Here is a 13,774-nt window from a genome sequence, read left to right on the forward strand (position 1 = left end):
ATCAAAAAAATTTTAAAGTAAAGTTTTACTCACATAAAATTCAGGTTTATAGTAGACATTTCAATCCAAGTCCATTTTGTGTTGTGAACTGGATGACAGAAGAAGCTCCACCTTTCTCAAGGGGGAGGAAGAGTTTAGATCCAGCTTCTGGGTCTGTCCATGGTGCCATGGATTCAGTAGAAGCCGAAGCAGTTGTGATGAGCTACAGGTCTTCCTCCTTCTTGACTGGCCTACCATCTTGACATTCCCTGTATTAGTTTTCTGTGGCCACTATAACAAATTACTAAGAAGTGGGTGCCTTAAGACGGAAATCTATTGTCTCACAGCGCTGGAGGCCAGGAGTTTGAAATCAGTATCGGTGAGCCAAAACCAACGTGTGGGCAGGGCTGCACTCCCTCTGGCGACTGCAGGAAAGAATCTGTTCCTTTCTGTTCCAGCTTCCCGTGGCTGCCCGCATTCCTTGGCTTGTGGCCTCAACTCCAGAACAATTTAAATAGAAAGGCCTGTGTGCTTATAACAGTGCCACACTCCCCCAATCTCTATTGGTTTGTGTGCAACAGCTAGATTGAATATTAATTTACACTTTACTGATCCATTGACTATTTGAATGAAATCAACGCATATTTATTGGCCACCTAGAGTTCTCTATTTCCTCTTTATTAAATAAGACAGTAGGTAGATCTTTAGAAGAACAATACAAAATAGAAATGTAACAAGATTCAAATTTCAAAAGAACATTATAAAAATCTAAGCTCAAATTTTACCTAAAGAATTCATAATTCCATAAACATTTGTGATCTGCTTGCCTACCCTCTGCCAAGCATTATGCCAAGCTCTGAAGAATCCATGATAAAAAAAAGGCATGGTGCCTACTTCAAGGAGCTCACCTTGTAAGCGATGAGACATGTGGAAGCAAATATAGTCATCCTAAATCAACAAGGTAAAAGCTGTTGAAGAGACTAAGTGGTTTCTTTTTCTCAGAAGTGACATTTGAAGCGAGCCTTGAAGGACACGGAGAAGTTCTGATGTCACCCAAGGGTTGGAGAAGGCATTCCAGGCAGAGGCAACAGCAAGTTCAGAGGCACAGAGGTGTAAGTGTGGGTGGTGTTCCCTGGAGAAGTTAAAAGGCTGGGACGGTAGGATTGGGTCATATGGAGGGCCTTTACACCTTCTTTACAAAAACAGACTGCCTGCTGAAAAGCTGTTTGCAAAGCCCCAAGAAATGATTTAGCCTTCTATAGCTTAGGAAAATGCCTTTACTCCTGTATTATGACTTTGGAGGTACCAACACGGCCTGAGATGACAGGGGATTGGGAACCTGGTTCTCAAATCCAGGCTGAGAGAGCAGTTTCTATCTCAGTCACCATGTGAATCGAGATGTCCACTTTCTTGCTCTATTTCTCCAATCTGGCTTCAGATCAAGTGTGATTGTCATGATTTTTACCTTTTTTTTGCCTCTACTCCTTCATCTTAGCTGCAGGAAAAATAGCTTGAATTTAGGGCAGGATTGAAAGATATGTGTTGGCTGTCCCTTTCTGACTTGCCCAAATTACGGCATTTGCCTTTCTCGAAAGCTGGTGGTGAACATGGAGCAGAGGAGGGACCAAGTGAGAAAGAGAGGCTGGTGCTGAAGCCCCAGTGGATGATAACGAAGACCTGGTGAGAGCAGAGGCCGTGAGGCCAGGCTGGGCTTGAGAGCAAACGCTCTCAAGGAAGGATGGCCACCCCACTTTGCCCTTGTTCTCCTTCCTTTATGGGCCCAGACTTCTAGAACTAGAACTTGCTTACCCCCTGGCCTGAAGAGGTACAAACAGCTGTAACATATTTTAAACAGAGGAAGATCTTTTTTTTTCCTCTTTAATATACCCCTTTAACATTTTTAAAACAAAACAGAAGACAGCAAAGAATAAAACAGATTTCTCCCTAGTAAATGACTAGAGAATTCTGAGGGTCAACTCCATACAGAGTTGGTCAGAGGTACTTACACTGTATTTGATATCGAACCTGAAGTGAGTTTGCTCACCCGTTGCACAGTAAGCCAATCTCTGACACCGAGTGTAGTGGAAGAAAGTAGGAATTTTATTATTGCACGGCGCTGAGCAAGGAGAGAGGGCAGCTAACGCTGAAATCCAAAACTCCCAGAAAAGCTAAAAGGAAGGGTTTTTATTTGGGGTTTTAGGTAGGGGAGGGGGAGCATATGGCCCTGCTGGTCAGCAGCTTTTCCAGCAGCCTGGATCTCTTTGCGGGGAGGAGATAATGAATCCAGGTGCTTGTCCTTGGTGGTGTCTGTCTCCATGGAGGATAGTGGATTCTGGAGCCAGGAAGCCAGAGAGTAAGCAGGGAATGAGTGTTTTGGTTTTAACCCCATACATGCTGAGTTTAATGTAGGGAAACTGATATCAGGGTCAGTATCATATTGATACTGCCAAAAGGGACGAATGGTTAACCACAGCATGGAGGTGCTCAAGAATGTCATGGGTTTTTTTAAACCGACTTTGTCTGACTCTAAGCTCCTATCTGAATAGGAGGGTTGGGAGGAGATCCAATTTCAGTGGTTTCTAAGCCTTCCCTCACCTCCCCAGGGTCCCAGAGGATGCGGAAGCTTGAGGTGGCCCGAGGATATGAGGGGTGAGCCTCTCCTCTCCCATCCATCGTGGTCACTGGGGGTCCCCTGACCACAGCTGTTTGCTTCTGTTCTGTGCATGGCAGGAGGAGTAGCTCCTTTCTCGCCTCTTCTCTTTAGTCTGCTTTCAAACTGAAATCTGCCCACGGCCACAAGAAGCAGTTCTGACCCCTACGAGCAGAAAGCTGCCCGGCTTACCCTCTGAGTCACAGCAGCAAGCTTCCGTTATTGCTGAGGAAGCGGTCTCTAAACAATTTCCCTTCCCTTACTCAGACCAGGGGGAGAAAAAGGAGGTTAAATTCTCCTTCTGTTCACAGTACAGCTGATAGCTATATCAGCTCTGTCTTTTTTTTCCTAATAAGAGGAAGGATTGGAAGATTTTCCTAATCTCCAGGAAGGATTTGAAAAGTTATATAGTCCAACAGAGAGAGTTTTAACCTTTCTCTCTGCCTCCCACACTGTCCTCTTCATTTAGTGCCCTTTCCTCAGCTTTACCGTTACATTTGAATTTAAAATCTCATTCAGGTGTAATTCAATCAACAGATACTTATTGGATTTCCTTTATGTGTGTAGCCCTGTGCTGAGTATGCTATTTTCCTCTCAGTTTCTAATGGAGAGATGCCAATAGAGCCCTCATTCAGATGCCTCTGGATGTGGAAGAGCATTTTTGCCTAGAATATCTAACTGCTACTTTGACAAATGCTCTATTTAATGGACAGGCCAATTGGGATAATTTAGACCAGAAATTAATGGTTTGGGAAGCTGAACTGTCCTGGGTTGGTGTTTTTTATTCTTTTTGAGGAAGATTAGCCCTGAGCTAACATCACCACCAATCCTCCTTTTGCTGAGGAAAATTGGCCCTGAGCTAACATCTGCACCCATCTTCCTCTATTTTATATGCCTGATGCCCGCCACAGCATGGCTTGATGAGCAGTGTGTAGGTCTGCATGGGGGATCCAAACTGGCGGGCGAGCCCCAGGCCACCAAGTGGAGCATGTGTAGGGGAGGAAGACATTTCCTCTTCCCAAATGGGGGTTCATCTGGCCGGAGAACAAACTAAATTCACATGAGACAGAATAGCAAGAGAAAATTAAACAAAGCTTTATGAGGAACCATGGTCCGGGGCCTTTCTTCCCGAAGGAAGAAAGGGCACTGAAGAAGTGAGGTGCACATAGTGGTTTTATACCCCCAAACAGGGTGTTTCACATGTGATTGAAATGTCCCTCCCACAATAGTCACAAGATTGCCCTGTCGGCACAGTGCTTGATGGACACAGCAGGTAATGGTCTGCTATCTCGGTGGGCGTAGCAGGAGGCAAGTCTATAGTCTGGAGCTGGGCGGTCACAGGTGAGCACAGCAATCAGTTGCTAGCCTAAGGAAAGATCTTAATCCTTAAGAAATGCCAACGTTGGGAGGGGGAGGGAAGTCAGTTACAGGAGGTTACCAGACTAGCACAATAAAATGCAGATTTAAGTCCTTGCCTTTGGCATTGATTAAGAGTTTCTAGAGAGAAGGTCATCCCCTTTCTTCTTCCTGGTACAGAGGGGGATATCTTTACAGATGGAGATTTCCTTTACAATGTAAATGTCTCCTAACAAAGGGCAAGCAAGTTCCACTCCTCAGAGCCTCCTTCCCTGTCCCAGTTTATCAAAAGCAATCAGCCCAATAATCCTCATGCCAAAGAGACATATCTTGGGGTGGCCAATTCCAGTCCCCACTCTTGGTACCTTCAGTCTACTGCTCCTTTGAGAAACTATAAATATTTCTTCAATGGGGAGCTCTTAAAAGGGAGAACAAATGAGTTGTATTTTTAGACAAATGGAACTAAAGTTGGAAATTATTCACAGACAAATGGTTATGAAAATCTATTCTAATGTCTTCAGTCTTTCCCACTTAAAAAGTGCACTGTCTACACCCGGGGCTCAGTGCCAGACAGCGGGAAGGTAAGAGTGAGCATTGTCTGGGGAGTTTTTGGTGAGTGACTTGGCAGTAGTCTCATTAACAGTGTAATACTTCCATATTACCACGTGCTTTAACTTCAGAGTCCTGGAGTTTTAAGTTGGTGTAATGAAATCCCAGGGTATTCACTTACTCTCTTAACCACTAACATTTAAACAGACTCAAGCCTCTCCCATTAAAAACAATGACTACTCCACCTTCCCCTGACTCCGTCTCCCCTCCAGTTACTGGCTTCTCTCTCTCTCTCCACAGCTAAACTTTCCACCGCTGGATGTACTCACTCTCTCTCTTTCCTCTCCATCCGCTCACTTCTGATCTGACTTTCACCTCCATCTACCAAAATAGCGCCAATGCTCCACGAACCCTTTTCAGTCCTCATTTTACCCAGTTTGTCCCTTCTTGAAACACTTTCTTCTCTTGCTTCCATATTCTCCTGGTTTTCCCCCACCTCCCTGATCTCTTTTGTATAGATTCCTGTATATGGCTGTTCCATGTTAAGATTTCTCAAAGCTCAAGTCCTAGGCCACGTTTTCTTCTCATTTTCTAATCTTTACTGAGGCAATCTCATCCACTTTTTTTTTGAATTTTTTTTTTAGGAAGATTGGCCCTCAGCTAAATCTGTTGTCAATCTTCCTCTTTTTTTTTTCCCTCCCCAAAGTCCCAGTACCTAGTTGTAGGTCATTCTAGTTCTTCTATGTGGGACGCCTCCACAGCATGGCTTGATGAGTGGTGTGTAGGTCTGCACCCAGGATCTGAACCGGCGAACCCTGAACCACCAAAGCAGAGTATAAAAACTTAATCACTCAGCCATGGGGCCAGCTCCCTAATCTCATTCACAAAACTCTTCTCTGTCCGTTCTCCCTAGGTTGCCTAGGTAACTCTATGCATCTGCCAGTTGTAAGGTCACTTCTTCACAGAAGCCTTCCCTGACCCCTGAGACCAAATCAAATCTCCCATTCTGCAGCCTCATAGCAGCCAGTGTCTCATCATAGAAATTATCATCATTTATGTTTATACATTTTGTTGTATAATGATTTGGTTAATGTCTGTCTTGCCTACTAATCCATTAGTTCACTGAGGGCAAGGACTATAGTTATTATTCTTACCATTTTATCCTCAAAGCCTAGTGCAGTGCCTGGCACATAGTAGGCACTCAATAAAAGTTTCTGGAATGAATGAACAAAGGCATGAACAAATGAAGATCATAGTGACTTGCTCAAGGTCAAGATGGCAAGACTGAGACCAGAGCCACGTATTCTAATTTCCACTTCAGATTACTAGCCTTGTTACAAAGAGCTTGTCTAGATTGTTCTGAGTTGTTGGAACCAAAGCAACTTCACAACTCATCAAGTCCAATTTCTCAACCCTACCATTTTCTATGGATGGCATTTATTCAGGGAGGGGATGCTGTAGGAATAGTAATTTTTCCTTTTTTCTATGAAACATGTGCTATCTTGTTGCTCTATTTTGAAAGTGTGTTATGATAAACCATGACACTATTTAAAATTTGTAAAGCTTCTTGGGATTCTCAGAAGAAATATAAGGCATAGGTCACAAAGAACAATTTTGTCTCTTGCAATAGAATTTCCTGTTCAAAAAATGCTGTTAGTTTGAAAAGCTGGTATCTCCAAAAAAGTGTTCTATTAGATGGGATAATCATCATCATACTCCCAGCTGCTGTGTATACACTTCTCTTAAGAGTGAAAATGGAGAAAGCCACTTTGCTGTGGGGAAGTGCCTTGTGTGTTTTATAAAATCTACGTAAAATGTTCGGTGGTTGGAGGAGAGGCCGCTGTATTTACGAGACAAATTGTTCACTGTTACCCCTGAAGAAGCTTGAAGAAGTGATTCTCAAGGGTCTTTGTGCCGTGGATGAAAATGGAATCATTATTTTTGAACTCCCCCTGCTCACGTAAATGACTCCCACCTACAGCTGATCCACTGGTTATAAGTAGCCATGAATCACCCTGCAGATTGTAGGCAGGGTAACCAACCAGGGCTGGCTGAAACCACACTCCTGGTAAGCTTAATTAGCCCTTTCTGTGTGTTTCATCTTCATTTCGCCTTGGGGTGGGAGAGAATCACTTCTTACGCTGGTGTGGTGTGTGTCTGTCTCAGATGTGTGTGTTAAATGCATTTCTCAGTTTGGGTTTTTTTTTTTTTTTTTTTTTTTTTGAGATTGCTCTCTAATACTTGGGAGTAATTTAAGGTTAGTTTTTTTTTTTTTTTTTTTAAGAATTACACTTTGGAGACAAAGCACATTTTCAAAGATGAAAAGGTATACTCAGGCTTTCTAGGTCATATTATTAATTGCTTTGCTTATCACTCTATAATGTGCTCATCATCATGGACTCCTTTAAGCTAATCAACTGGATTTAGGGGGGCCTCATTTGCAAACGAATCTAGGAAAAAAGGGCTGCAAAATTCAGGTCAACCAATGTACTATTTCTTTTTCCTTGTCTCCCTTTAAAAGTGTTTCCACTTTCTTTTTTCTACTTTTGCCCTCCCTTCTCCTCTCTCTCTCTCTCTCTGTGACCGTTGACATTTCCCCGATCCTTCCTTTCACTCAGCTTCATTCCACCATGCCCAAAGCATGCCTGCTGCTGTGTGTTGCCCTGGTGCCGCTTGGGCTTGTGCATGGAGCGATGCTGAGAAATGAAGAGAAATGGAAGTCACTCAACAACCCCAGAAACTGAGATCTTGTAAGGACATACACTGGGACGTGCTGGGCTGCAGGCTGGATTCCTACTCACTGCGCTCTGCTAGCACACGGTGGAGAAGAGGCCACCAAGCGCTGGGAAGATCCCCCAACAGGACCAGACAAGAGCTTTGCTAGCCTAGTCCTATTGGCATCTTATTGTTCCTCTGGCCCATTTACATCTGTTTCTGTAAGGAGAAACAAAATGATGTTTAGAAATTATCTTATACACACAGAGCACATTACATTCGTAAATGGTCTTATATACACATGGACTTTATAGCCTTGCTCTCTAGTACATATACAACCAGGAGTGTAACAGGGAATTGCTTATTGCACAGCTTAGGTGGAACTGATAATCAAAGAGAGTCTCATATAACCAACACTTGCAAAGCTCAATTGCAAAAACAGAAAGTTGACCTGCATTCTTATCAATTTACTAGGCATTATTTTCAACATAAAGTTATCTAGGAAATAGAATTCAGAATATCAGTAAAAATTCTCTTTTAAAAAATACACCAGATACAGTAAACATGCTGACATTACTATTTCAAAATATAGTTTTCCTAAAGAAAATGACGTGAAACATAACCACATAGGATGAAAATGACCAAACAGCACTGTGCACAGCTTTTGTACATTCACTTCCTAAAGGAAAGCGGAACCCCCGTGTCTGAAAAGAAACTTGCAGAAGTCAGTGACCGAGATCTGTGTCGGGTCAGTCAGGGAGGAGGCGCCGAGCTCTGAGCACTGTGGACTTCCTTTTAAAGTCTCGGACTTCGGCACTCAGAGATGGACGATGAACCTTCTGACTGTGGTGCTGTCAATAGCTGATATTCCTCTCTCGATTCACCAGTGGGACATTATCGTGTTAAGGGTTGCAGGGGCTGAAAGAAGGCACGGTGGAGGATGATGAAGGGGAGGAGAAGCAGCAGCTGAAGTTGGTTTCTGAGTTTTCCACCTCCCGCCTCCTAGATTAGCCCTAAAGTCAATTCAGGGGGAAAACATTCATTTTTGGTGTTTAATTTATATATGGCATTGAACATTCTTTTTCTCTATTCAGTTTTTCAGAACCCTTCAGGCATATTTTAACAGAAGAGGTCTTGATCTTGTGAGGTTTCCAAATACTTTCTCCGTGAATGAGAATCCCAGACCACTCTCTTTCCGGTCAGAATTTATTGCTTCTGCATTTGCAGATTATGAAGAGCAGAAAAACTCCTTTCCCGATTACCTCAAGGCTGAAGTTTCTCCTCAGCGCAGGTAAACTTATCTCTTTGTTCCCAGGATCTGTCCCAACATACAACTCAGTCATGAAGTCATAAAGAGATTTTGAAAGCATTTATTTGAAAAGTGATTTTATTTCCTGATATAAATAAGTGCTCAGTTCTGACGATACTTGTCGCTGTTAATATTTGGATTTGGTTCAGGTATTTTATGGTCTGGTTTTAAAAAGAAATGACAGTTAAGATTTTTTAAGCACAGTTTTCTCGGGAGAGATATGTTAATTATTAGAATTATCAGTCTTTTTTTTTTTTTTTTTTTGGTTAAGAAGATTCACCCTGAGCTAAAATCTGTGCCAACCCTCCTCTATTTTGTATGTGGGATGCCTCCACAGCATGGCTGATGAGTGGAGTAGGTCCATGCCTGGGATCCAAACTGCTCAACCCCAGGCCGCCAAAGCAGAGCATGCATAACTTTAACCGCTTGGCCACGGGGCTGACCCCTAGAATTATCACTCTTAATAGGATTATTAAGTATAATGAAACACCACACACTTTTTTTTTTTATTGAGGTCATAATAGTTTACAACATTGTGAAATTTCAGTTGTACATTATTATTTGTCATTCACCATATAAATGTGCCCCTTTACCCCTTGTTGCCTCCCCCCAACCCCCTTCCCCTTTGGTAACCACTAAACTGTTCTCTTTGTCCGTGTGTTAGTTTATCTTCTACTTATGAGTGAAATCATACGGTGTTTGTCTTTCTCTATCCGGCTTGTTTTGCTTAACATAATACTCTTAAGGTCCATCCATGTTGTTGTGAATGGGACAATGTTGTGTTTTTTTACGGCTAAGTAGTATTCCATTGTATATATACACCACATCCTCTTTATCCACTCATCAGTCGATGGGCACTGGGGTTACAGTGAATACTGAAGCAATGAACACTGGGGTGCACAAGTCTCTTTGAATTGTTGACTTCAAGTTCTTTGGATAAATACCCAGTAGTGGGATAGGTGGGTCGTATGAAATACCACACACTTTTATTACCTCTATCTTTTTTCAGACCAGGTCGTGCAGCTAAGTTATATGGAAAATCATATATAAAAAAATATGTCGGATTGTGCAGTTGGATTGAATGGAAAGTAAAAGTTAAAAGAATGGTTCTCTTTGGGGGAGAAAGTATTAAGCATATATTTGAGCTTGAACTTCCTCACCTGGGGGAAAAAAAGTAGAATATAAGTAAAGATGACATTTTTCTCACTGAAAAAAGTAGAAATGTATTTATGTTTAAGATTTGAATTTTATTATTCTTATTACTTTAGTATTCCTAGCAAATAAACACCTACCGTTTAAAAAGGAACAGGTAAGGTGCATTCCAAGAAAATACATTTTGCTTCTCATCTATTAGCTTTTTGTTCAGCTGAGTAATAAAGGGAAATGGATCATAATTAAAATCTACTCTCATTCTTCCACAAGCATACTGATGAAATTGTGAGAAAGCATAGCGTTGTTGCATTTCATTATGCTTGTGAAAGGATTTTGATTATTAGTTCTTTTAAACGTGATGATTTTTTAAAGATAATGATTGTTATTCTAAAAAGAAGATGCAACTTACCATGTGGCGTATGCACTTGAAAACTGTCCTACAATGAGAAAATAAAACAGGATTAACAAAAGGATGTTAATGAAAGGTTCCCTTTACTATTTGTCACACTTAGGCCCTACGGTAGCAGACACTAAAACAGAGAATACTTATTAATACCACAGTACCTACTTCAGTATGAGACAGTGTTGCATACAAATTGCTTACCTGTTCATTTCTTCAACTATAATTTGCAGATACTAATCTCTAAGTCATAGAAAGTGTCAGAGAAAACATCGAATACCTGCTTTCATGTGAGTGTGGACTGAGGTAATGTTTCAGGCAGGGAACAGAGAAAGCACCCCGTGGGTGAGATTGTAATTTAATGGGAATTATTCAACTTTGTGAAAGAAGCGCAGCTCCTGATTTGGAGAATATTTCATAATTATGAGCTCTCCTTTCCTGACATCTCTGATTAGAAAGTGAAGACAAAGGGAGTTTTCAGTGAAATATGTTGATCTCTGGGTGTTTGTGTTAATTGTGAGTCTTCATTTTCTATTTCATTATAACATTTTCTTGTTCTTTTAGGCGTCTGGCTATTTTCAAACTACCGATGAAGCATCTCATTAGAAAAATTCAACCATGGCCATGGCTAATCTTTTGTGTGATTTTTTTCCCCTCCATTTTTTTGTCAATTTGTAATGATTTTATTCTGATTTCCAGATTTAGATCTAAATGGCTTGAGCTGTGGGACATATGTGACTTATGTGCATATGTTTGGTGTTTTTTTCCGTTCTATAACCATAAATACTGATGGAGAGCGCTGTGTATATTTGCAAGAGTTACAAAAACACCGTAAATTTAAAAGAAATGAAGAGCTTCTAGATTACGTTTCCTTTTAAGCTTGTCTTGTATGTTCATTACCTTTTATCAATCACTGTTTTCATTTGCTCATTTTTGCTCTAGTTTATTATATGTAACAGGGATTTGGGTTTAACATATTTATCTTTTTCCTTAAAAAAGATGCATTCTCACTGTCAACATACGCTGTTGAAAGACCTCACAGTCTTATTTTCATAGCAAGGGAAAGTGATAAGCATCCGCAATTAAGCTAAAATGGAAGGCAACGAAACATGAGATTCCAGGAGTTGCCAGGGTCTCTGGGAGACGTTCTCTGCGACTATGTCCAGAGGTGGACATTGTGCTACACCAAATATCCTAGCCACGCCTCAGCTCTGGCTCTCCCACACACAACCTCCTCAAGAAGGGAGAGTGGAAATGGGTGGATTTCCCTTCTTTTACAGCCAACCCTCACCTCCACCCCAGCTCGGGCCAAATTACTCTGATTCTCATGTTCTCACTTGGAAGAGCCACGTTCCTGTGTCTTTATGGAGAGCTGCATTGTTTTCTCTGTGATTCCTGCGAAAGGAACATTGTACTAGAAGCAAACATCAGTGTCTTAATAACACATCTGTACATTCCAAAATAGTTTTCTGTGGCTTTTTTGTGGATGACTGATACTGAATATCAACAATAAAATATTTATACAAGATCAGATCCTGTGTCTAGTTCAACATGTTTTGTTGTAATTAGTTGTGTATGTGTCTGATTTCCCTGGAGGGTTGTGAAGTCTTTGTGAGCAGAGATCATATCTAAGCCATTTTTATTTCTCCAGCAACTAGCACAATGCCTAGTTTGTTCAATGAGTACTTGTTGGATTGAGGTAAATGTGTGTCATTCTGCTATTTTCACACAGTAATGGAAGTTGCTTCTAGTTACTGTCAAGAATATATATATATATTTTATCTTTTAAAAGATATAAGTGGGGCTGGCCTGATGGCGCAGCGGTTAAGTTCGCATGTTCTGCTTCGGCAGCCCAGGGTTCACCAGTCTGGATTCCAGGTGTGGACCTACGCACTGCTTGTCAAGCCATACTGAGGCAGGCATCTCACACACAGAGTTGAGGAAGATGGTCATGGATGTTAGCTCAGGGCCAGCTTTCCTCAGCAAAAAGAGGAGGAGTGGCAGCAGATGTTAGCTCAGGGCTAATCTTCCTCAAAAAAAAAAAAAAAAGATATAAGTGATACATAGCCTATTCAGCTAAATGGCAGAGTGGTGGGGAGTGTCCCACCACTGTCCTGTTCCACTCAAGTACAGTGTTTTATTTTCCTTTTCCCTTTTACCACCCTGCTCTGGAGTCAAGAGGAATACTTATCAGTTTCATGGACTTTGAAAAGAAAGGGCATCCACACAGGATTTAATTATGAGCTTGCAATGTCTCAGGGTAGGGGCATGCATCGTTCTGCTGGAAAATTCCTCACAAGTGGCAGGTGGCTGTTGATGGAAGGCCTACACTCTGCACTGACTAGAGTTTCTTCACAGTGATGCTGTTGGCAGTTGGAGGACAGGTCTTCACTGTGTGTGACACTTTAGCAAGCCTGGTCCCCAGACACTATCTGTTAGGAGTTTCCCACCCCTGCCGTATTATTTTGACGACCAAGATCTCCCTACACACATCCCTAAAAGCGCACTGGGGAAGTGGAATGTTTCCTCCAATGCAAATAACTGTTCTGCAGGTGATCTGGGCTCTCAAGGGGTCGGCAGTACTTCTCTACACAGGTCCTTGACAGCCTCTCAACAATGACTCTGATCCTCTTTGATAAGCACCCAATTCCTCATCCCCAGGCATGGCCTCTTGTCCACTGTCCCAGATCTGGGGTGGTCAAGAACCGTTAAGGATACGAGGTTTTACCCTACTTGCAAGTGACACGCCAGCCCACTACAGCTTCACAGATGCTGGCAGACACCTGAGACTCCTGGGTCTGAGGCAGCGGACTTATCACTCATGGCACAGCAGGCAGCATGAGTTTTACATTCTCAATGGTTCTCCTTATCCCCCAAGTATCATGGGGGCCACGTGGAGGTGGGCCCAGGTGTATGCAGCGCACAAGTAGGTTTGGGCCACAGCTGAGGAACCCCAAGCTTAGGAAAACCCCACTCTTATAAGGAGGCTACTAGCAAACATGCCCAAACTTTGCCCAGAGAGAGACACTATTTCTCTCTTTCTCAAGGCTCTTTGTTCTGCAGACATCCTTGAAAAGATAGCTCAGAAGGAAGGCTCTCACAAGCTTTTGCAGAAAAGTGAGAGACCCATGGAAAATTTGTCTCCCCAAAAGGGTCACACCCACAGACAAGGAGGAAGGATGGAGTCATCTCCTTCTCATGTACTCTTAATTCTATTGTCATGGCACAAATTCAATGTTCTGCTTTCTTCAGACTTTCCATTTTGGTACTCAAAAACCATTCTTAAAGCCTGAGAAGTTTCTTCTTGCTATTTTCATTGCTGCTATAACAATCCCACTTCATCTCAAGGTAACGCAGATGCCTCTGCTTCACCCGGGGACAAATCGCTTAAAGTAAGTGGAGAAAAGAAAAACAGAACGATTACAACGTCAAGATATGTTGCTACATTCTGACCTGTAAATGAACTTTCACGTCATCGACCTGTTCCATAGCAGAGAGACTATCCTTCCACCCCTTGCTCCCTGCTCGCTATTCTCCCCAACATGAATCTGTATCTTTACAACAGGTATTGCCGTATTCCTGGCAGCCAGTAATAAAACAAGCTAGTCTAAGCCATCTGGCTCTAGGAGAGCGTTCTCCTTACCAGGTGACCATCTTTCCTCCC

Source organism: Equus quagga, unplaced genomic scaffold (genome assembly GCF_021613505.1).
Source record: "Equus quagga isolate Etosha38 unplaced genomic scaffold, UCLA_HA_Equagga_1.0 203_RagTag, whole genome shotgun sequence".
NCBI lineage: Eukaryota > Metazoa > Chordata > Mammalia > Perissodactyla > Equidae > Equus > Equus quagga.